This window comes from Halichoerus grypus, chromosome 8 (assembly GCF_964656455.1).
Source record: "Halichoerus grypus chromosome 8, mHalGry1.hap1.1, whole genome shotgun sequence".
Taxonomy (NCBI): Eukaryota; Metazoa; Chordata; class Mammalia; order Carnivora; family Phocidae; genus Halichoerus; species Halichoerus grypus.
In genome coordinates, this window is record NC_135719.1 from 108711730 (window position 1) to 108733333 (window position 21604).

The 21604-nt window shown below is 43.4% G+C and overlaps 1 long non-coding RNA gene across 3 annotated transcripts in view; it reads right to left on the reverse strand.

Moving 5' to 3' along the window:
• Nucleotides 1-21604, reverse strand: part of LOC118549489 (uncharacterized) — a 48937-nt gene that overhangs the window by 19843 nt on the left and 7490 nt on the right. For 2 of the 3 annotated variants that reach the window (XR_013440701.1, XR_004924116.2), the window contains exon 2: nt 19244-19412. This is a non-coding gene — a long non-coding RNA (uncharacterized LOC118549489). The remainder of the gene's footprint in view (nt 1-19243; nt 19413-21604) is intronic. The other variant, XR_004924115.2, reaches the window with a different exon arrangement.

Consider the following 21604-nt stretch of genomic DNA (forward strand, 5'->3'; position numbering starts at 1 on the left):
CCTGGGATGGTGACCCGAACCAAAGGCAGACGCATAACCGACTGAGCCACCCAGGTGCCCCTATATGTATCTATTTCTGTTTGTATATGTAATATTACCTAATTCTGTCTGCTAAGAGGGCCCAGAAGCAGTGACACACCAGTAGGAATGAGCATATTTAGCACCCAGATCTTGGTTTCTAAATACCATTACCCACTAAAGGAACCAGGTATTCTTGAGAAATGGCTTATTCTGTGGCTGGGGGCAGGAAAAGTAGAGGATAAGTCTGGAACATCTTACTGTGCTAGAAGGAAGTGCTCAAAGAATCATGAAAATATGTTGAAAAGACTCAGTAGCCAGCTTGAGGGCGCTCCACTCAGTAATCTGGAACAATTCGAACATCCAAATAAATAATATTTGCAATGAATTATACCCCACTGATAGAATAAGAATCATATAGATTAGATAGATAGATAGATAGATAGATGATAGATAGAGGTGAAGGGAAACCTCTTCATTACAGGAGAATGCCAAAATGAGAGACCTAGAAAATCATCAATGGATGTGTAGAAGTTTCATTAAAAATAGGATAATTACACAAACAAAACAAAAAAAAAAGAAAAAAGAAAGAAAAAACCAGGATAATTGTAGGGGTGCCTGGCTGACTCAGTTGGTAGAGCATGTGACCCTTGATCTCAGGACTGTGAGTTCAAGCCCCATGTTGGGCGTGGAACCTACTTAAAAAAAATAAAATAGGATATGCAATTGCACTACTAGGTATTTACCTAAAGATTACAAAAAAAACTAATTTGAGGGGCGCCTGAGTGGCTCAGTTGCTTGAGCATCCAACTCATGATTTATGCTCAGGTCATGATCTCATTGGTTGTGGGATCGAGCCCTGAGTTGGATTCCGAGCTCAGTGGGGAGTCTGCTTGAAGATTCTGTCCCTCTGCCCCGCCTCCTCTCCCCCCAACTCTTTCTCAAAATAATTTTTTAAAAGATACTAATTCTAAGGGATACATGCACCCCAATGTTCATAGCAGCATTATCTACAATAGCCAAATTATGGAAAGAGCCCAGATGTTCATCTACTGATGAATGGATAAAGAAGATGTGATCATGGAATATTAGCCATAAAAAAGAATGAATCTTGTCATTTGCAACAACATGGATGGAGCTAGAGTGTATTATGCTAAATGAAATAAATCAGTCAGAGAAAGACAAATACCATATGATTTCACTCATATGTGGAATTTAAGAAACAGAACAAACAATCACAGGGGAAAAAGAGAAGCAAACCAAGAAAAAGACTCTTAACTATAGAAAACAAACTGATGGTTACCAGGTGGGTGGGGGGGATGGGTGAAACAGGTGATGGGGATTAAGGAGTGCACTTGTTGTGATTAGCACCAGGTGGTATATGGAATCACTATATTGTACACCTGAAACTACAATAACACTGTATGTTAACTAACTGGAATTTATTTATTTTTTTTAAAGATTTTATTTATTTATTTGAGAGAGAGAATGAGAGAGAGAGAGAGAGAGCACGAGAGGGGGGAGGGTCAGAGGGAGAAGCAGACTCCCTGCTGAGCAGGGAGCCCGATGCGGCACTCGATCCCGGGACGCCAGGATCATGCCCTGAGCCGAAGGCAGTCGCTTAACCAATTGAGCCACCCAGGCGCCCAATTAACTGGAATTTAAATAAAAATTTTTAAAAATAGGATAATTACAGAGATGTAAAGTACACCCCCCCCCCCAATTACTTATTGAAAGGGAAAAATAACTTCACAGTAGCAGATACCACTGTGTCAAGTCATCAGACCTAACATCACTTTACTGGTACAAACCAATATCCCAAATCGTGGGGCCCCAATTAGGATGCTTGGAGAAGGGCACCCTATCAACTCTGATATTCCTGCCAAAAATGCATAACCTGAATCTAATCAGGAGGAAACATGAGACAAACCCAAATTGAAGGACGTTCTACAAAATAACTGGCCTGTACTTTTTTAAAATGTTAGGGTCAAGAAACATAAAGAAAGGCTAAAGAAATGTCCCAGAATAAAGGAAAATAAATAGACCCGACAACTAAGTGCTGTGCATGATCTTGAATTTGATCCTGGACTTGGGGGAGGAAAAAAAAAGAGTAAGGACATTTTGGGGGCAATTAATGAAAGAGACAGTAGTATTGTATTAATGCTTCACTGCCTGATTGTATAACTATGCTTTGGTTATTAAGAGAATACCTTTCTGGAAAATGCATATTGGAACAAATAGGGGCACTACATCTCCATCTCACATGCGAGAGGAGAATGGGAGAGAGTGAGAGAACAACTCAGCAAATAAGGCAAAAATGCAAACAAATGAATCAAAGGTTGTAGAAGTTCCTTGTACTGTTCTTGTAATTCTTCTGGAAAATTGAAATTATATCAAAATAAAAAGATCCTCCCCCAAACAAAACAAAACAAACAAACCTATGTATGGGTGTGGTCTGCAGCCTGGAGACCTGTGCTTCCTGCTGGGCCCAGAGCCAGCCCCAAGTATGGCCATTCCAGGGCGTGCTGGAGGGGAGGGGCAATCACCCAGCAGGGTAGCCTTAGTTAGGGGGAACAAGTATTATGTAAATGCTGTCCGTGACTAGACCACAGGCTGGGGTGCAGTTCCTGGCAGGGCAACCAGGTCCTTACAGCAGAGAAGCCCTACAGCTGTTTTGTGTCAGATGATTCATAGATAACATGCAACAGAGAAGAATCATTGGCAAATGTGTGAACTGTGCTCAGATTTCATCTTTTCATAAAAAGAATTGTTAAGTCTTCTGCTTTTGTTATAACCCATCAAGAAATAGAAATGTGTTTGCATTTTTGCAAGGAGGCCTGAATTTTTAAAATCTGGTAAAAGAGTTTAAGGTTCAAAGATTTTAAGGTAAAATCACTTAAGGTTTTCCCGTTTAATAAGAGTAATAATGAAGGCATAAACTTTCCCTAAGCAATTCCTTTCCAAAGAGAAGCATACATTGAAACATAAATCATTTAAATCTCTTCTATATGGCCGTTATTCAATGCTTGGCCTGTTGCCATGGTTCTAGAGCACACTGATTTTTCTGTCATTTCTTCTTTTAGTCAAAGATTCTAAGAATCTCTGAATAGTTAATTATATGATTTCCTCTAGTCGGTCCCCAGAAACTTAACGGATTTTTCCCCCCATCAAATTGAAAGCCCTATAAATCAAAGACCAATTCTCCGAAAGTAAGACAGGCTTCTTCACATGACCCCTAGGTGGATATCAACTGCCTTTTCTCAAAGTGAGAGGTCGCCACGCTGCCTGCTCCCTTCAAAATTGATCCCACTAGCCTCTAATTTATACGTCCTGGGCCGTGCCTGGGAAGGGCCAAGAGTGACAGCAGTTTTGGGGAGTGGAACAAACCAGAATTCACCTTCCCTTTCCCTCTGCCTAACCTGTGGGCAGTGTTTCTAACTCCGATCCTGGCTCACTCCAGGCAGCTGGGGGGCAGCACCTGGCCAATATTAGAGGAGGGGCTGCCCCCCAGGAAGGCCTGGAAAACACCAGTCATTAGAGCTAGGCTGAGTCATCAGGGTGTGGAGGCTGTTGGGCCACATTCTTGCAACATAACAAGCAAACAGAGTACAGGCAGAGAACATCTAGACTGGATCCTATAAAACTTTTTCAAGGCCAGTTCACAAAGGCATTCAGCGTGAAATAAAAGGCGAGCAGAACTACAGCCCCAGACTCAGGTCAGTTAGAACTCCACAAGGTCAGGTTAGCCCATGGCTGTCCCGGACAGCAGAGGAAGAGGCCTCTTCAGGGGCCTGAAGGCTCTGGCAGACGGAGGGCACGAACCTAAGCAAGTCTCTTGCAAGCCTCTGCTCTCCAGGTTTAACTACTCCTGGTCTTGAACTCCTAGCTGGATAGAATTTACCAAAGCAGAACGTAGCCCTTCATACCCCTGAGAACCCAGGCAGAGAGGAGGACTGCTTTGAGACTGGGATCTGTGTCCAGACCTCTGACACTGGACGATGCAGATCCTTCTTATGAGGGGTCCACAGAGCTGAGAGCAGGTGTGTCAGAACATGAAGGGTCACACTGACAAGTTGAGGCAGGCCTAACTTATTCTCCTCAGAGCTCAAACCAGTTCTTTCAGGCAGTGGTCTAAAGGTACACACCTGGCCCAGAGACCAAACTAAATGTTCAGGCTTATGAGTAAATAGTTCTGATAGACCATATGGTGGGAGCCTGCAAGAAGCAAAGAATGCCCAGACTAACACACCAGTGTGATGGCCACACCCTACATCACAACCTACATCCCCAAGCGGACATCTTAGACCTAACATTTAACAAGCTATGAGACATTTGTTTTCACTCTCACCATCAAAGTATGAGGAGACAGACGCTTTCTGCCTTTTTGCCTTTGGGTATTTTTCTCCTGCTTCCTGAGCTCTGCTGGGGAGAGACAGAGAAGAAAGGGAAGGAGAAACCCAGGAAGCTGAGGGAAAGGCCCCCCATCCTCTGACAAATTTCTGTTCTGCTCCTGTGCCTGGGGGGCCAGGGCCTGGGCTGGCTGGTCTGCTCCACTCACACGCCGGTCATTTTCTGTCTACAATGAGGATGGCCAACACCTCCACTTGTGTGACATGTTTCTGTCCGGGGCCTATGCACAGTCTTGCAAATGTGTCATCGGCAGCAAGGAGGGCCAGGTGTGGCTGGGGACAGACAGATGATGCAAGTCCATCTTTGCCTCTGGAAAAATAAGTTAAGAGGCACGCCTTCCTAAAGGCAATCAGACCCCCTCTCAGTCTAGCATATTTTACCGCATTATGGGATACAGAAGAGACGAGAATCAGCATTTGTTGGGGGCTGGCTAAATGTGCTGGACACTTCAGTTATGTTCTCACTTACTGTCCCAACAGCTCTGAGGCAAGTGCCATTAGACCCATTTTACAGATGAGGAAACTGGGGCTGTGTATTTGATAGCGTACTAGCCACCAGACCTTAGGTAACTGGCAAAATTAGGATTTGAACCCAGGTTGGTATGTACAAAGGCCCATGTGCTTTCCACGGGACTGTTCATACTGTTCTTTGTCATCCCTGGTCACCCAGGCTTCTTAAATCTTCCATGATTTGTCAAAGATTGCCGGGAGTGATTGTAAGGTCATGATTTAACTTCCATCTTTTGAATAAATTTGATTTGAATCTTATTTTTAAAATACAGTTGACCTTTGAACAATATGGGTTTGAACTGTGCAGGTCCACTTATTCACAGGGTTTTTTTCAATAAATATAGTACAGTACTGTAAATGTATCTTCTCTTCCTTATGATTTCAATGACATTTTCTTTCCTCTAGCATACTTTATGGTAAGAATACAGTACATAATACATATAACACACTAAATATGTGTTAATTGACTGTTGATATTATCAGTAAGGCTTCTAGTCAACAGTAGGCTATTAGTAGTTGTTTTTAGGAATCAAAAGTTATAGGCAAATTTTCCACTGCATGGGGGTCAGCAACTGTAACCACTGTGTTGTTCAAAGGTCAACTGTATACATGGATTTCATTTTTAAAATACATTTTAAACTATTTTTAAAAACTATCATTAAAAACACAAACAGGGGCGCCTGGGTGGCTCAGTCCGTTAAGCAACGACTCTTGATTTTGGCTCAGGTCATGAGATCAAGTCCTGCTTCTGCCTCTGTGCTCAGCAGGGAGTCTGCCTGGGATTCTCTCACTCCCTCTCTCTTTGTCCCTCCCCCTGCTCAAAAGCATACGCTCTCTCTCTCAAATAAATAAATAAGTCTTTAAAAAAAAAAAAAAAAGGTAAGAAAAAAACCCAAACACAAAAACACATGCAGGGCGCCTGGATGACTCAGTTGGTAGAGCATGCAACTCTTGAGCTCAGGGTTGTGAGTTCAAGCCCCACACTGGATGTAGAGCCTACTTAAAAAAACAAAACAAAACAAAAAAAATATGTTAGCTAGTTACCAAATTATAACACATAACACAATAGAAACACTGGCACATAAATTTCTGCTGACAGATTTTTGAGCCAATCAGGTCCTCCCTCCTTTTCTCTCTCTCTCTTTTGGCTAACAGGGATTTGAAGTATAATTTAACCTACAGTAAAATGCACAATTCTTAAGTGTACAGCTCATGAATTTTCACACATAGGTACTCCATATGACCACTACCCATATCAAGGCTTACACAATGTCCAGCATTCCAGAAAGTTCTCTCGTGCCCCTTTCAAGTCACGAGCCCTTACCACCCTGCCACCCATCACTAATCTGACTCTATTACCATAGACTAGTTAGTCATAGGCCACTGATTGGGAAGGTATGGGTGTGCACTGGCCTTTCATATCTGTTCCAAGAATGCAGTGCTCAGTCAACTGTCACACGAGGCTCAGAAGCATCTGTTTGGTTCCTGTTAGGCCTCAGTGGGCTTTTATAAGTGAATGCATATCCTGCTACATGGCTCTACTGCTTATAAAAAGTGTTGGGTATTTCATGTCTGACTTTCGTATCTAAGATAAGAAATTCAACAATCTTGATGATTTGATTTAAAAATTTAAAACTGTTCTGGCATTCCTTTCTCAAACTTCTGGATCTGTTTATACAATAGATGACTAGACAAGCTGATTTTAAAAATATGTATGTACTTATTTACTCGCAACTAAAATAATATACAGAAGTAAATTAAATGGCAAGCTTGATTTCAAGATTGCAATGGTTATACCTACATTAATTATTTTAAATTTTGGCATTCATCAAAACAGTAACTTTCCCTCATGTATTAACTTTATACGTGAATGCTAAATAAATTTTAGCTTAAAATGTATACAAATAGAGGGGCCTGGCTGGCTCAGTTGGTAGAGCATGATCTCAGTATTGTCAGTTCGAGCCCCATGTTGGGTTGGAGCCTACTTAAAAAAATAAAATAAAGTGAAATCTTTAAAAAAATGTATACAAAAAATTTTTTTTAAATGTATACAAATAAATTATTTTATAAATATTTTAAAATTAGAGTTCATATAAGATTTGTCTGAAGAAGTTATACTAATAAAATGTTTGCAACCCACATCCTAGGACATAATTTGTCTGGGCATAGAGAGTTGGCCCTTTAAGTAGCAAGATTTTTTTCTTCCTGACATGCAATTTACTTCAGGTTTACATCCTTCTGGACTGCCTTGTTTTCTTTCTATCTAGTTGGAAGCACTTTCTCTATTTGTGGAAGCAATGGAGTGTGTGTGCGTGTGTGTGTATGTGCGCATATTATTAACAGTGTTGGGAATTGTCATTCTTGCTCCCTGCGGGTAAAAATTACTTTTCTATTGTTAAAAAAGACCATTTTCAAAAATCATTTCCTGAAAAGAAGTAGGAAGGCATGGGTGTGAGGGCAGTGAGTCATCCGAAGGCAGCTTAGAGAGAACATGAGGCTGTGGGTGTAAGCTAGGGAAGCCTTGCTTAATCATCACAGGACTCACATCAATAAGCTGAATGGGATGTCAGGTCGTTCCAACCTGAGAAAAGGAGCTAGTGAGAGGTCTGCACCCAGTGAATACACAGGAGGGTGGTCGGCTGGGGGCTGTCGGAGATACAAGTGGAAGGCAAACAGGTCCTAGGATCCTGGCTGGGGCCACTCAACTGCTAGAAAAGTGAGCGCCAGAAAGTTACTTGGACTGTCTGAAGTTGGACTTAAGGCAGGACCGACCTTAATCTTTGGTTAGGTAACACACACCACAGGCACACTGCACGGGAATGGGACCTGGTCCATGCAAAGTAGGACAATTCTAGTTGGCATGGGGCCCTGAGCCCCTGAGAGGAATCCCTGGGCTCTCAACCTGAGCTAGTTTCAAACAACGCAGACCAGAATGGCCAAAGGGCAACCAAGAGACCCTAACCTGAGTAAAATCTGAGAAGGTTCTGGAAGAGCCTGCACAGCCCACAATCAGACAACAAGGGCAACCCAATCCTGCACCTGTCTAAAATTGGAGATTATGACTCTAGCCTACAACCCTGAGGCAGTGGATGAGTAGGATGATGATTTTCTAGATAACACCTAGACCAACAGGTCCCACCAGAGCTTCCAAGAAGGAATTAGGGATGTAGGAACAAGAGATGCCTGGTCCCACTTGCACCAAAGTATGATATCAACAGCAACTTACTCTAAGTTTCGTTGTGGTTAACTACCCATCATTTGCTAACTTTCTTATCTTCTATTTCTCAGTAATTAGCAGTACCCTGCAGTGATTAAGAGTGGTCAAGAAATCAGACTGTCTGGCTTCATATTACAGCTTTGCCACTTATTAATTGTGTGAACTTGGTTTTTAAGTGTCCCCAGGTTTCTACTTCTTTATCTGTAATGTTGGAATAATGATAGGACCAACTCATGAGGTAAATATGATTAAATGAAATCACACATGTAAAGCCCTTGGCACAAGATGAGCATTCAATAGATGTTCGCCTGTGGTGATGGTGAGGGTAGAAATAATAGCAACAGGAGGAGTAATGGTAGTGACAAACCAAACAGCAGTCGTGGACTCATCTCAGGGGTGGGAGAGTAGAAGAGTGGGGAGGTGGTGCCCTGCAAGCTTGGGCGCCAGAGGAATCTGACAGGAAGAGCTTCATACTGTGGTTAATCTCTGGCCTCCTCATCATGCAAGTCGGTTCCCTTAAACCTGCCAACAGCCCTGGAAGTCCTCCCCTCCTTCAGGTCTTTGCACTGGAACCATCTCAATGGATTCTTTCTCCTGCTGGGACCCTGACTGGTCCAGTAGCTGACGGTGGTTGTGTGTCTGTCTATCTTTCATGTTGGTCCTCCAACCAGTCCCCTCACTCAACTTCCCCCCTTGGCTGTGGGCACCAGCATTTTCCCAAGCACCTGAGTATGACTTTCAGTCAACCCTGACTGGTTTTTCCCTCCCTTTGAGCCCCCACAATCCTAGTCCCCACATCCTGAGACTCTTACCCCACAAAATCTTTCATGCTTTCCCCTCCTTTCCTTTCCTATTTAGATCCTTCTTACTGCCCACTTGGGCTATGACAAAAGCATCCCAACTAGATTCCCAGACTCCAGGCTCCTTGCCTGTACCCATAATTCAGCTGATGATTTGCCACCAGATAAATCTTCCTAAAACTGCGGCTTTCAAATTTTTTTGGCCATGACACATAATAAGAAATATATTTTACTTCATAACCCAGTACACACATACAAAACTTGCAAAGCAATACTGCACTCTGACATTTTTTTTTTTAGTTATGACCCAAGAGATTGACTTGTGACCCACTAATGGGTCATATCCCACAGTTTGAAAACACTGCCCCAAACAGTTCTAATTATGTCATTACCCCAGTGAAAACTTTCAATAGTCCCCATCACTGAGTGAATTTACTATAAGTTTTAACCTGGCATTAAAGGATTCTATAGGATGACCCCAATTTGTCTGTCTAGACATTTCTTGCCCTACCTCCATTTATGTCACTTAACCTTTCTGGGTCTTGATGGCCTAATATATAGGATGGAAACAAAAATATTTTCCCAGCCTGAAGGCCAGGGATAGACCAGATGATTCATTTAGTTTCCTCTCTAAGAGCTATGAGTCTGGGATTATAAGTGCCCAGTATCCAGTAACCAGACATGTCTCCTCTCTGGTGTCCCCTCTCCCACCCCTGTATATGCCTCTGTTTTTGTTGTTCCCTTCAGTCATCTTTCTCCATCTCCCTCTGTCTTCCTATGCTGAAATCCCATCAAAGTTCAACAAGAGCAAAGGACACAGGAAGGAAAGGCCAGAACATATTCAAGGAATGCAATGAGTCCACTAAGGGTGGGGCCACTAAGGCTGGTATGTTATACACTGGTGGAAAGAAAGATGAAATTAAAAAGGTGGGCTAGGCTAGATCGTGCTGAGACCCTCAGACTGAGGTTTTTTGTTTGTTTACATTTTATTTTTTATTTAAATTCAATTAATTAACATATAGTGTATTATTAGTTTAAGAGGTAGAGTTCAGTGATTCATCAGTCTTTTATAACACCCAGTGCCTTCACTGGGCTAATGACATAACGTGCCCTCCTTAAATTCTATCACCCAGTTAGCCCATCCCCCACCAGGCTGAGGTTTTATCTGAATTTAGAGGCCATGGGAGTCATTGATGGTTTCAGAGCAGGTGTGACATGATCAAAGGTAAGGTTTAAGAAGACTTGATTTGCCTGGAGCTGGAGATATCAGAGGTTATTTCAATAGTAAAATTGATATAGCCTGGATATATTAGGATAGGCCGAGTGGTATCAGGACAGGATAGACCAGGGACAGATCTGAGAAACCTAGGCAGGCAGCATCTGGGAGGCTCAGCTTTGGCCACAGATAAGCATCCTGGTGAGCAGAAGGAACACAGAGCGTTGAGGTATAAGGAGCAGACTGAGCAAAGGGCCAAGAAGGTGCCTGGCTTCTGACAGAGCCCCAGCTCCGGCAGCAAACTGCAGAAACACAGCCAGGAACTGGGACTCAGGAGCAGGCGGCCAGTCCTTGAGAGGGCCGGCGACAGCAAAGCTTCTGGCATAAAAGAAAAGGAACCACTCTTTACTCAGGTCCTGTATATGACAGTTTCTCTGTCAAGCACCTTCACACACTGGTCTATGTGACTCCAAAGCCAGAAGTCTGAAAGACACCAAACTGTCGCCAAAGTCTCTGAGGACAGGAAGCAAATTCTTTCTCCTCCTGGGACCTAGCACAGTGCTTACATAGAGTAAGCCTAGATAAATATTCGTTGGATTGAATTAAAAAGGGATTATTGTTCCTATCACCCCCCAAGATACCACTACTTGTTTGTCTATCTTCACACTGTTTAACTGAATGTTTGTATACCAAAGTTCTGTGGCTGATTATATTGGTACTCGGAAACTCATTCACCTCAGTGTATTTCTAGATGAAAGGCTGGAGGTACAGCCTCAGTGACTGATGATGTGTGAACAGGCAAGGGAGAAATGAGCGTTACTATTGTCTTTCATTCCAAAGGCCTTGCGGATAGTGAAAGCTCAGCTCTGCGGTGAAACATGAACTATAAATCCTCATGAGATGTGTTTCTCCTCACACAGAGGGAGAAACCAGCACTATTATTATTTTTCTTTTCACGTGCTCTCTTCTAGATATACCATGAATATCTTGGTCTTCCCACAGCCCAGGTGCTCAGTAGATGGGTGGAGCCACTCAAGGAGCCACTGGTCTTGGGAGGAAGCTGAGTCTCACGCTGCTGGGATCCGTGTGGACCCCACTGTCATTCTGGCAGCCCCAGCATGGCGGGGAGGAGCTGCCTATGGTCAACACATTCCTGGGGGCGGACAGGGGATGTTTGACTGCCAGGAAAAGGATGTAGAACGGTTTCTCTTGGTAAACTCTCCATAAGCCTGTATTATTCAGAATATATGCCTCCTAGTTATTCAGTCCACACTTACTAAAAGCCCCTTTGCTAGCAGGAAAGCAAAGGAAGGGCAGATCAATCCCACTTTTGAGGCTCCTGGTGTTCTAAAAAACATGTGCACATGGCCAACCAAGATTTTAAAATCGTAGCCTATTTTAATGTTTGTGCTTTTAAAATTAAAATTATGTAATGAACGGGGCGCCTGGGTGGCTCAGTCGTTAAGCGTCTGCCTTCGGCTCAGGTCATGATCCCGGGGGCCTGGGATCGAGCCCCACGTCAGGCTCCCTGCTCAGCGGGAAGCCTGCTTCTCCCTCTCCCGCTCCCCCTGCTTGTGTTCCCTCTCTCACTGTGTCTCTCTGTCAAATAAATAAATAAAATCTATAAAAAAAAAAAAAATTATGTAATGAACATTGTCTTTTTTCCCTCCTGAAAGTACAACTTCGTGTCTGAATTCATAACCTCATCTGCAGATAGCACAAAAGGCCAAATGTAAGGCTTTTTATGAATATGGGACCTGGATCTCTTGCCCCCAGTCCCACCCTTGCGTGCTCCCTCTGTCCCCTACCAGGCCCTAATGTTCAGAGGACCGAACTGCAGGTCCTTATGGCTTTGATTAAAGCCACACTGCCCACTGCTTCCATTCAACGGCAGAGGCTCCCTCTGACTTCAAATCAAGACTGGAGCTTTGATCCACCCGAGGGGCTACACCCAGATTCAAGACTCCATCCTTGTCTGAAGCAAGTCTCCTGGGTGGTGAGAGCCTCTACCGCCAAGCCAGCCAATAAACTGCGCTTCTTGGCTTGAGTTCCATCTCCAATTTCCCCACATGCACTAAAATTGTGAGAACACCCTATTTCTAAATGCTGGGACATGCTTACCTGGCAGCAAGGAAGGAAGGGATTTCCCCAGAGGGGCTCTTTTGCTTGGGCACATAATAAACGACTCTGAACCCACCAAGCCAGGAATAGGAGGCGCCCTGATGTCCAAACACAGAAGCACATGATTTGATTTCTACTGTGATAATATGCGGAACTGCCATTTAAAAAAAAAAACAAAACAGCCAAAGAGACCTAACCCAAGACATTAACGCCTCTGCTCTATAGGAGATCAGCTTTAGGGAACAATGGTCATGGGACCCATTTCTTTGGACTCTGCTTCTTCTTCAGCTTTGCGGAGACAGAAGCTGGAGGCCTCTGCAAGGCCAGCTGATCTATGAGTCACAGCCTGGCTGGGTTTTCCTCACTCAGCCTTTTCCTCTAAGAATTTCATACCTGTTTCAAGAGCATAAAGGACTTAGCACTCAATCATACAATCCCCATAAAGAAGAGGGGTTCCATCCCTTCTTGAAGTGGGAAATCTGAGGCCCCGGGGGCCTTTTTTGTGTCCTTGAGATGCAGCGGATTCCTGCTCCAGAGTTCACTGACATTTGAAATATAAAGAGGTGGTGAGGAATGGGGAGTGACGCAGTTAGAGAGAGCTGTCTAAAAAACTCGGTAGCCTGGGAGTTATTGATGTGTAAAAGTGCCTACCCTTCAGAAAAAGCAGATATGCTGAGAAAAGAGCAGAAGGAATAACATAGAATTTATAATATCATGAAAGGAATAAAAATATTTTTTCATATCAATCTCATCTTAATTATAAAGAGGCACAAATATGATGATGTTGCTGCCCCTATTGTGTTTTTTGGCAAGCAGCTATATAATTTTGTTTCCTCACAGGCTATGGCAAAGGGAAAACATTAAAAAAAAATTTTTTTTTTTTTAATCTCGAGGGGAAAGACATGAGTGGAAGGAAAATTTTTTGCCTAGACCTGATCACACTTACGTCGTAAAAAGTAGTGCACCTCTAAAGCGTATATATTCTAGAAAGCGTCTGCTGACCAGATAAATGCTAGAAAACAGAGGTGGTTACTTTGTATTTATCTTGTGTGTTAGTTCTTGAAAGAAGAGAAAATTATAAAGGAAGTACCACCTCCATAACTAATTATTGACCTTCAGAAATCCTCATACAACTTTTAGTTTATGTTTAGTTTTAGTTTAATGTCTTTCTAAGGGAAATAATGACTATTGCCTTCCCTCTCTTTCTCTGCCTTTAAGAGTGAAAATTCTGGTAGAGCTTTTATATGAATTCTGGTGAATTCATTTATCACCAGCTAAAAATGATTTCCTCCATCCCCTACCACCAAGAACATTTGCCCTAGTGACTCCTTCCTTCACGACTAAGAAGAAGCGATGTCATTCAGCCATTCATTCACCTTATTCACTGTGTTATTTATTCAGTCCCTGGTGTTTACCGGGCACCGGGGATAAAATAGTGACCGAAAAAGAACCTTGGACTAGTGGTATGAATCACACCAATAAACATAAAATTACACTCTGTGATTAGTGTCTGTTCTTTCCAAGGACGACTCCTTGTTCTTAATTCATCTCTTCTTGCTTCTGTGCATACCTGCTGCCTCCCCTCTCCAACTTCGATCTCCTCCTGTTCACCTGATCCTTCCTGCCCATCAGCAACGCCCTCTGGTTTACTCCCTTAACCCTGCCTCCAAACCCTCGACAGAATAGTTTTATATTCCTCACTTTCTTTTCAGAAACCAAACCACATAAGTTAGTTCCCACCCACCCCATACTATCAAAAATTTTCTCTCAACATTGGCAACAAGGATCTCCCCATTATCAAATCCTCGTCGCAACCTTCATCATTGCTCTTGACCTCTCCGCACGGTCTAACACCCCTGACTACCTCCATCTGCCAATGTTCTTTCCCTCTCCTTACAGTGCTGAGGGCCTGGCGTTCCCGAGTTTCATCCTTACCCCTCCTCCATTCTATCCTTCTGGGAGACGGTATTCACTTTCCACACCTCAGTGATACTCCTTCTAATCAGAGCTCCAGTTTAGTCTCTCCTGAGCTCAGAACCAAATTTCCACCTCAAGCTTTACACGTGAAAGCCCTATTGAATTTGAGATCTGAGTATTTGCAAAACAAAGCTCATGGTTTCCCCTTCCAACCCTTTCTCCTTTGTTCTCTATCAGAATCAATAACCTCACTTTCTAGTCAAGCACCCAAGTCAGAAGCCTCCAAGTTAACTGTGACCATCCTCTTTCCCTCATTCAGGCATTCCATCCGCCATTGAGTCCTATTAGAGTTCATGCCTGAAATGTCTATCTCAACAAGGGACGGCAAATAGGTTTCATCTAATGTCCTGACTCTGATCAATTAGTAGTTGCTATTACTATGTGGAGAGCACTGTGTTGAGAAGGATTCTGAGGCAGGATCTGACCTCACCAAAAAAAAGTACTCTGCTTAGTTACCAGTTTTGCTTCGGGTGGTGGTACACATGCCAGGTATTTGCCATCCAGCTATTCAGCTCTAAACCTTCTTTGGTGAACAAGTGGAAATAACCTCTTCCTGCTCCCGTGGCCACTGCTCTGGCTGCTCTCTCGGAGTATTACAATAGTCTCTTATGCCCCCTTGTCTCCTTTCTGCCTCTCTTTTCCCCAATTCATCATTCATCCAGCCTGTGCTTTATTCCCCTACAGCAAAGATCTACCTAATCATGTCCATTTTTTTTATTTTTAAAGGATTTTATTTATTTATTTGACACAGAGAGAGAACAGCAGAGGGAGAGGGAGAAGCAGACTCCCCACTGAGCAGGGAACCTGATGCGGGGCTCAATCCCAGGACCCCAAAATCATGACCTGAGCCGAAGGCAGATGCTTAACCGACTGAGCCACCCAGGCACCCCTAATCATGTCTGTTTAAAAAGGCTCCCTCATACTAGGATAAAGCATATGGCATTAAAGGACATTCAGAATCTGACTACAGCACAACTACTCACCACTACCCACTACCACGCGTCCTGTGTGCTCTCACAGGAAGCACAGAAGAGCATCACGGTTCATAGCATGGCTCGAGGCCTCGCTGCCTGGTTTCAAACTCCAACTCTGCCATGCATTAGTTGTGTGACTCTCAGCAAGTTATCTGACTCTCTGAGCCTCAGTTTCCTTATCAGCAAAATGAGGAAAATCATCATACCTAGCTCACAGATTCATTGTGAGGATTAAATGAGTTAGAGTCTAGGAAATGCCTGGAGGAGCTCCAGGCATGTAATGAACCCAGTGTCTGTGTTCTCTCCTCTCATTGCTACCACGTCAGTACCCTTAGCCCTTGGTGGTTCTGGTCAGGCTGTTTCCATGGCCCTGCCCCACCTTTCCGCACTCCCAAGAAGGGCGACTTGTTTCTTGCTCCATCCTCCCATAGCATGTGCCATCTTCCTCTGCTCCAGCAGTTACCACACTGCACTGTAGTGAGTTGTTTATGCATGCGGCTGTCTGACCCAACGGCTGGGAGTTCCCTGAGGGTGGAGAGCACGTCCTCCCTGTACGTGCTCTGCAGAAGACGTGTCATGCCTGAGTGAATGATGATATGATGAGGAGGTTGGCAGCAGAGGCAGGATGAGCAGTGGGTAGTGATAACGGTTATAGTTGAAACTGTTGTTTATTTGCAAGGGAGATAATAACAGTTCATCTCCTGGAATACTATACCAGTGAGAGGTAAATTTTTCTTGCTCTTATACCAGTACATCACCAGGAATCAATCCCTCAGCTCTGACTTGTCTTTGCCCCCAGGAAGGGCTTTTATTAACTTCAAGGTCATAATGCCCATTCTCATCTCTATAAACATGGACTTCACTTTTCATGGCCTAATTCCTACCCCACCTCCAATCTGATGCTAGATTTAGAACAAACAGAAGCTTCCTATTTAATTGTAACACCTTTGACGTTTACTCTGGATGGGACCATGCGCAAGTAGCTCTGAGTGTCCCAGGATCATCATTATCATTGCAGCTAATGATAATAAGGGATTTGGAGAGCTTTGACTTAAAACTTGGATTAGAAAAATACCTACCACCATTTGCTGCCTCATGTTCTGGGTATGATTAGAATGTGCTTTTGTGGGCAATAGACAGTTTATAGTAAACAGCCAGCTGTAAGTACATGCTTCTTAGCTTCTCTCAAGGCTTATGACCTTGATTCTGCCCCTGTGCATTCAGAGCACATGGCATGCCCTTCAAAAGTTCAGAGAGGGGAAAATCCTCCTTCACATTCTCCTATTTTCTGCACAAACCAGATATCCCCAGTTCATTCCACAGAGATATTTATGGTTGCTGACTAAGAGATGCATTGAAAATATGCACAGCACAGTGCCAATGTACAGATTGGAAGGATCACTGCAAGAGCCTGTCAGTCCTGCTCTGCCCCACCCTGCACAACCCAGCAATGCCCACAGTTCCATTTGCACTCAGACCTCTGGCTCCAGGGAGGCGATGCTAATCAGTAGGGTCCCATGCACTTTCCAGCTGGCCTCCTCACCTCTTCTTTCCCCAACCTAGCAGATGCGCGAGTTGGAGAGGTCGCAGCCAGAGTGTTCTGACTGTTTCAGTTTTAGTAAAGGCCAGGGGAAATCTATATAAAGCGAGAAATGTATTTTTTTGGGAGGGAAAGTATGATTTATGGGGAGAGAAGAGGAAAGAATCTGCTGAGGGATAGGCGGGAAGTAGAATACAGCAGGATGGAGGCCAGAACTCCTGGGGATTTGTTAGGGATGAAGACCAGAAAATCGGGGATCCAAGCAAGCTTGAGCTGACGGTGGACAGGCTGCCTCGCAGAGAAAGTGCAACCCGAGGTCAAGTTCCCAGAAAAGATTTCCCAGTAGCAGGGTGTCTCCCATGCCCCTAGGTGGGCAGTGTGAGATTCAGTGGGGAGATTCTGGAACAGGAGTCAAACGGCAGAAGCTAAGGTGACATCACGGAAAGCCAGCTTTCTCTCGTGCAATTCTAGAGCAGCACAGCTGGAGGACCCAGCCTTCCACAATCAAGCCCACTCCAGGGAGGCCCTGAGGGCGCTTATGTTCTGTGTTAAGGGGTCACTTGGTGGCAAGTGACAGAAACCAGTTCTAGCAAGCCTAAGAAGGAAAAAAGGATTTTAAAAAGCCGGGGGTGTAGGAGTGGTGGTGGCACGGGTGACACATATAATCCAAATGCAGAAAAAAGACACGGCCTCTGAAAAGGCCTAGAACCAGGAGTTTAAATACTTCAGATCTCTCCATGTGTCTTGTCTCACAGCCCCATGTACCAAGTGACTGATGGTCTCTCAGGGGCCCGAATCCCAGCTCCCGGGTGAGAGAAGCCAAGTGCTCAGTTTGTTTCAATAGTTCACTCCTGATTCTATCAACTCCCGCTGAGGTGGGAGGTCATGAGGTACTAACGAAGCTGCCTGGAGCCACCCTGTTAGGGTGGCAAGTAGAGGGCTTCTGGGGCAGGAGACGTCCAATATATGTCTATTCTGGCATTTGTCTCTATCGCCACTTTCAGTGACATTCTGCTTGCTGTCCCCTCTTTCCTCGCAACTTTTTTTTTTTTTTAAGAAAAGATTTATGTATCTTAGAGAGAGAGAGCAGGGTAGAGAGAGTCTTAAGCAGACTGCGCTGAGCACAGAACTCAACGCGGGATCAGCCTCACGACCCCAAGATCACGACCTGAGCCAAAACCAAGAGTCCCCTTTCCTCACATCTTTTCATGGCTGCCCTCTCCTCATTTTTTAGGTCTCAGCTCAAATATGGCGTCCTTGGAGGAATGTTCCCTGACCACACTAGCTAAAGTAACAATTGTCACCTCTCCACTCCTTCACCTTCTCTCTCCATTGTGGGCTGAGTTGTGTCCCCCTCAAACACCATATGTTGAAGTCCTAACCCTCAGTACCTCAGAATGACTGTATTTGGAGATAAGGGCTTTAAAGAAGAAATTAAGTTAAAATGAGGTCATTAAAGTGGGCCCTAATCCAATATGAGTGGCGTCCTTAGAAGAAGAGGAAATCTGGACAAAGACACGGACAGAGGAAAGACCACGTGAGGAATCGGGGAGGAGAAGGCCATCTGGAAGCCAAGGCATCTTCTTTCTTCAGAAGAAACCAATCCTGCTGACAACTTGATCTCAGACCTCCAGCCTCTAAAACTGTGAGAAGGTGAATCTGTTGTTTGAGCATCTCCCTGCCCTGGAGAGATGCTTCCTCTAGGGCTCTTGCTTTTGTATCATGGTCCTAAAATCTCTGCATCTGTAGAAATCAGCCAGCCTATTGCTTGAGGATTAATACTGGGCTTGTCCCCTTTTTTCAAACTGCACAGTAAACTGTACATAGAAGTTACACAATGATATTTTTAATGATTTTATTAGATCACTTTTTACACTATCTTAGAAGGGTTCATATAGGCTTCAGGTTGGATACTAATGAGCCCTTTTTTACCACATATGTAGAAATTAGAAATTCCCCGGACACACCCTGATCACAGCAAAATCCTTTTTCTAGCTTTAAGGGGCATGAAACCAGTGCCAAAAGGGGGTGCATGGGGATATGTGAGTAAGGAAGTGAGGCCAAAAAATGTCTGATCCTACGATTAGGTGTAAGCCCGCTAAGTAGCAAGGGCATGATCTTTATCAATCTCTAAAATGACTCAAGATTACGAGAAATAAAGGCAAGAGGGTGACTCATCCCTTGTCTCCATAACAACCCATTTGGCTACCCCTTTTTCTTAGTACCAGCGGCTAACCCCTTAAGGGAAGCGATGCCTTGCGTCAGTCCATGTGGCCTCATGACTCAAAGTCTTAAGATTTAAGTGTTTACTCATTTTCCTAAGAGACAAAGACCATTCCTGTGGGTAACTCCTTTTTAATAGATACAGGTTAGTCATTTACTATGGATGACCCATTCAAGTAAATTCGTTGCCACGTTCCCTCTTCAGAGAAGGGATAATATTTTCATAATTAATTCCTACCCACACAGTGATTCATCGCCAGCACACAGGGACTTCTCTGTGGAAGCTTAGAGGAGACAACGATGCAAGATGAGTGCCAGCCACTGAAGCACTTTCAGATTTATCCTAGAGGATACCAAGACGCTTTTTCAACTCCATCAAGGGAGTCCTTCATGTGGACATTTTCCTCCTAGGGTGGAAAAATGGATGAAATAATTTATCTCAAACAAGTTATTAATTAGTTGGTTATTTTAGGGAGTGCAGGAATTATTTAGGAGCCAGATTACACCTGGTTTTCTCCCTAGTTTACATCAGCCAGTCCCTGCAAAGATTCTTTGGTCGGTTCTTTTCTAGATGAGTTATAAAAGTCATGACTTCTGGATTATCTTCCTTGTCATGGATGAGTGGAGATAAGTAAATCCCTTTCCCTGACAGCAAAAATGAGACAATACTACTTATCTATTTCTTCCAAGAAAAAGATAAGACAAAGTTAAAATTTGGAGAGTATACATAATTTTTTTTTTTTTTTTTTTTTTTTTTTTTTTTTTTTAAGATTTTATTTATTTATTTGAGAGAGAGAGAGAGAGAGAAAGCACATGAGAGGGGGGGAGGGTCAGAGGGAGAAGCAGACTCCCTGCTGAGCAGGGAGCCCGATGCGGGACTCGATCCCGGGACTCCAGGATCATGACCTGAGCCGAAGGCAGTCGCTTAACCAACTGAGCCACCCAGGTGCCCCGGAGAGTATACATAATTTGAGTTTCCTTTGCAAAATGTATTACAGTAACCCTTCAAATACATTTCGCAAAGGAAACTGATAACTGCTTCATAATGAAGTTGCTTTGAGACTAGGTCTATTTATCCAAAATAAGTGGTCAATCATTAATCAGTTCCCTGGGGAATAGATATAATTTCTTTTTGTATTTTAAAAACATAGCAACTTACTAATTGAATTTTTCTTTTCTTTTTTTTTTTTTAAAGATTTTATTTATTTATTTGACAGAGAGAGACACAGTGAGAGAGGGAACACAAGCAGGGGGAGTGGGAGAGGAGAAGAAGGCTCCCTACTGAGCAGAGAGCCCGATGTGGGGCTCAGTCCCAGGACCCTTGGATCATGACCTGAGCCGAAGGCAGTCGCTTAACCGACTGAGCCACCCAGGTGCCCTTAATTGAATTTTTCACTCTTAATTTCTTTAAGGGAACATTAAATAGTGAGCTAGAGGGAACAGCATTGAAAGTGATAAAATAAAACAGCCAGAGGATTTTTCTCTACAGCCCACACTATGAATTTATTCACTTAGCAAATATTGAGGGCCTACTATGTGCCACTTGGATCCATCAGTGAGCCACACAGCGAATAGTGAATAACACTGCAGTCAGGGAGGGGATGGAAGAAAGGCACAGAGAACCAACTATAAACAGTAGACATAAGAAATAAGCAAATTGCATAGCATGCTGGAAATTAATAAACACTGTGAAAAAAAGAAAAATTAGAGTAGGGTAAAGGGGGGGGTCAATAGCATGAGGAACTGGGAAAAGTTCAAGTTGCAATTTTAAATAGGGTGATACAATAGTAGACTCTTGGATAAGGGGACATTTGAGCAAAGACTTGAAGAAAGTGAGAGGGTTAGTTAGTAGATAATGAGAGAAGAGAATTCCAGACATAGGGAATCACCTATGCAAGGATGCAAAATTGGAGTGAATCTTGTGATCAAGGAGGAAGAGCCAGGGGGCCCTTGTGGCCAGGGTCGGGTAAGTGAAGGAGAGAGTCCTAGGAGGGACAGTCCACGTTAAACTCCAAATTTATTTATTTATTTTTATTTTTTATTTTTTTAAAGATTTTATTTCTTTATTTGACAGAGAGAGAGACAGCGAGAGCAGGAACACAAGCAGGGGGAGTGGGAGAGGGAGAAGCAGGCCTCCATGGAGCAGGGAGCCGGATGTGGGTCTCATTCCAGGACCCTGGGATCATGACCTGAGCCGAAGACAGAGGCTTAACCAACTGAGCCACCCAGGCACCCCTAAACTCCAAATTTAAATGTTTGCTTCCTCCAATTTTCTTCGTAGCAATACAGCTTTATACACATCACATATCCATTGTTCTCAGACATCACAGAATCCCAAAGAGCCCACATTATAAGGGTAGTTGGGTCACTTTATATGATTTCTAAGTTCATAAGAACACTGCAACCCATCATGAATCCTACATTTTAAAAACATTTACTTAAAACATTTAAGAATATCTTATTTTTTAGAGTTATTTATAGATGGATAGACATACTATATATCTAAATGCATCTATATATCTGTATCTATATTTTTTGGGGTAAAATGTAATTTGGGCTCTTCATTAATCTCTACCCTTCGACCACATTGTATTCATGA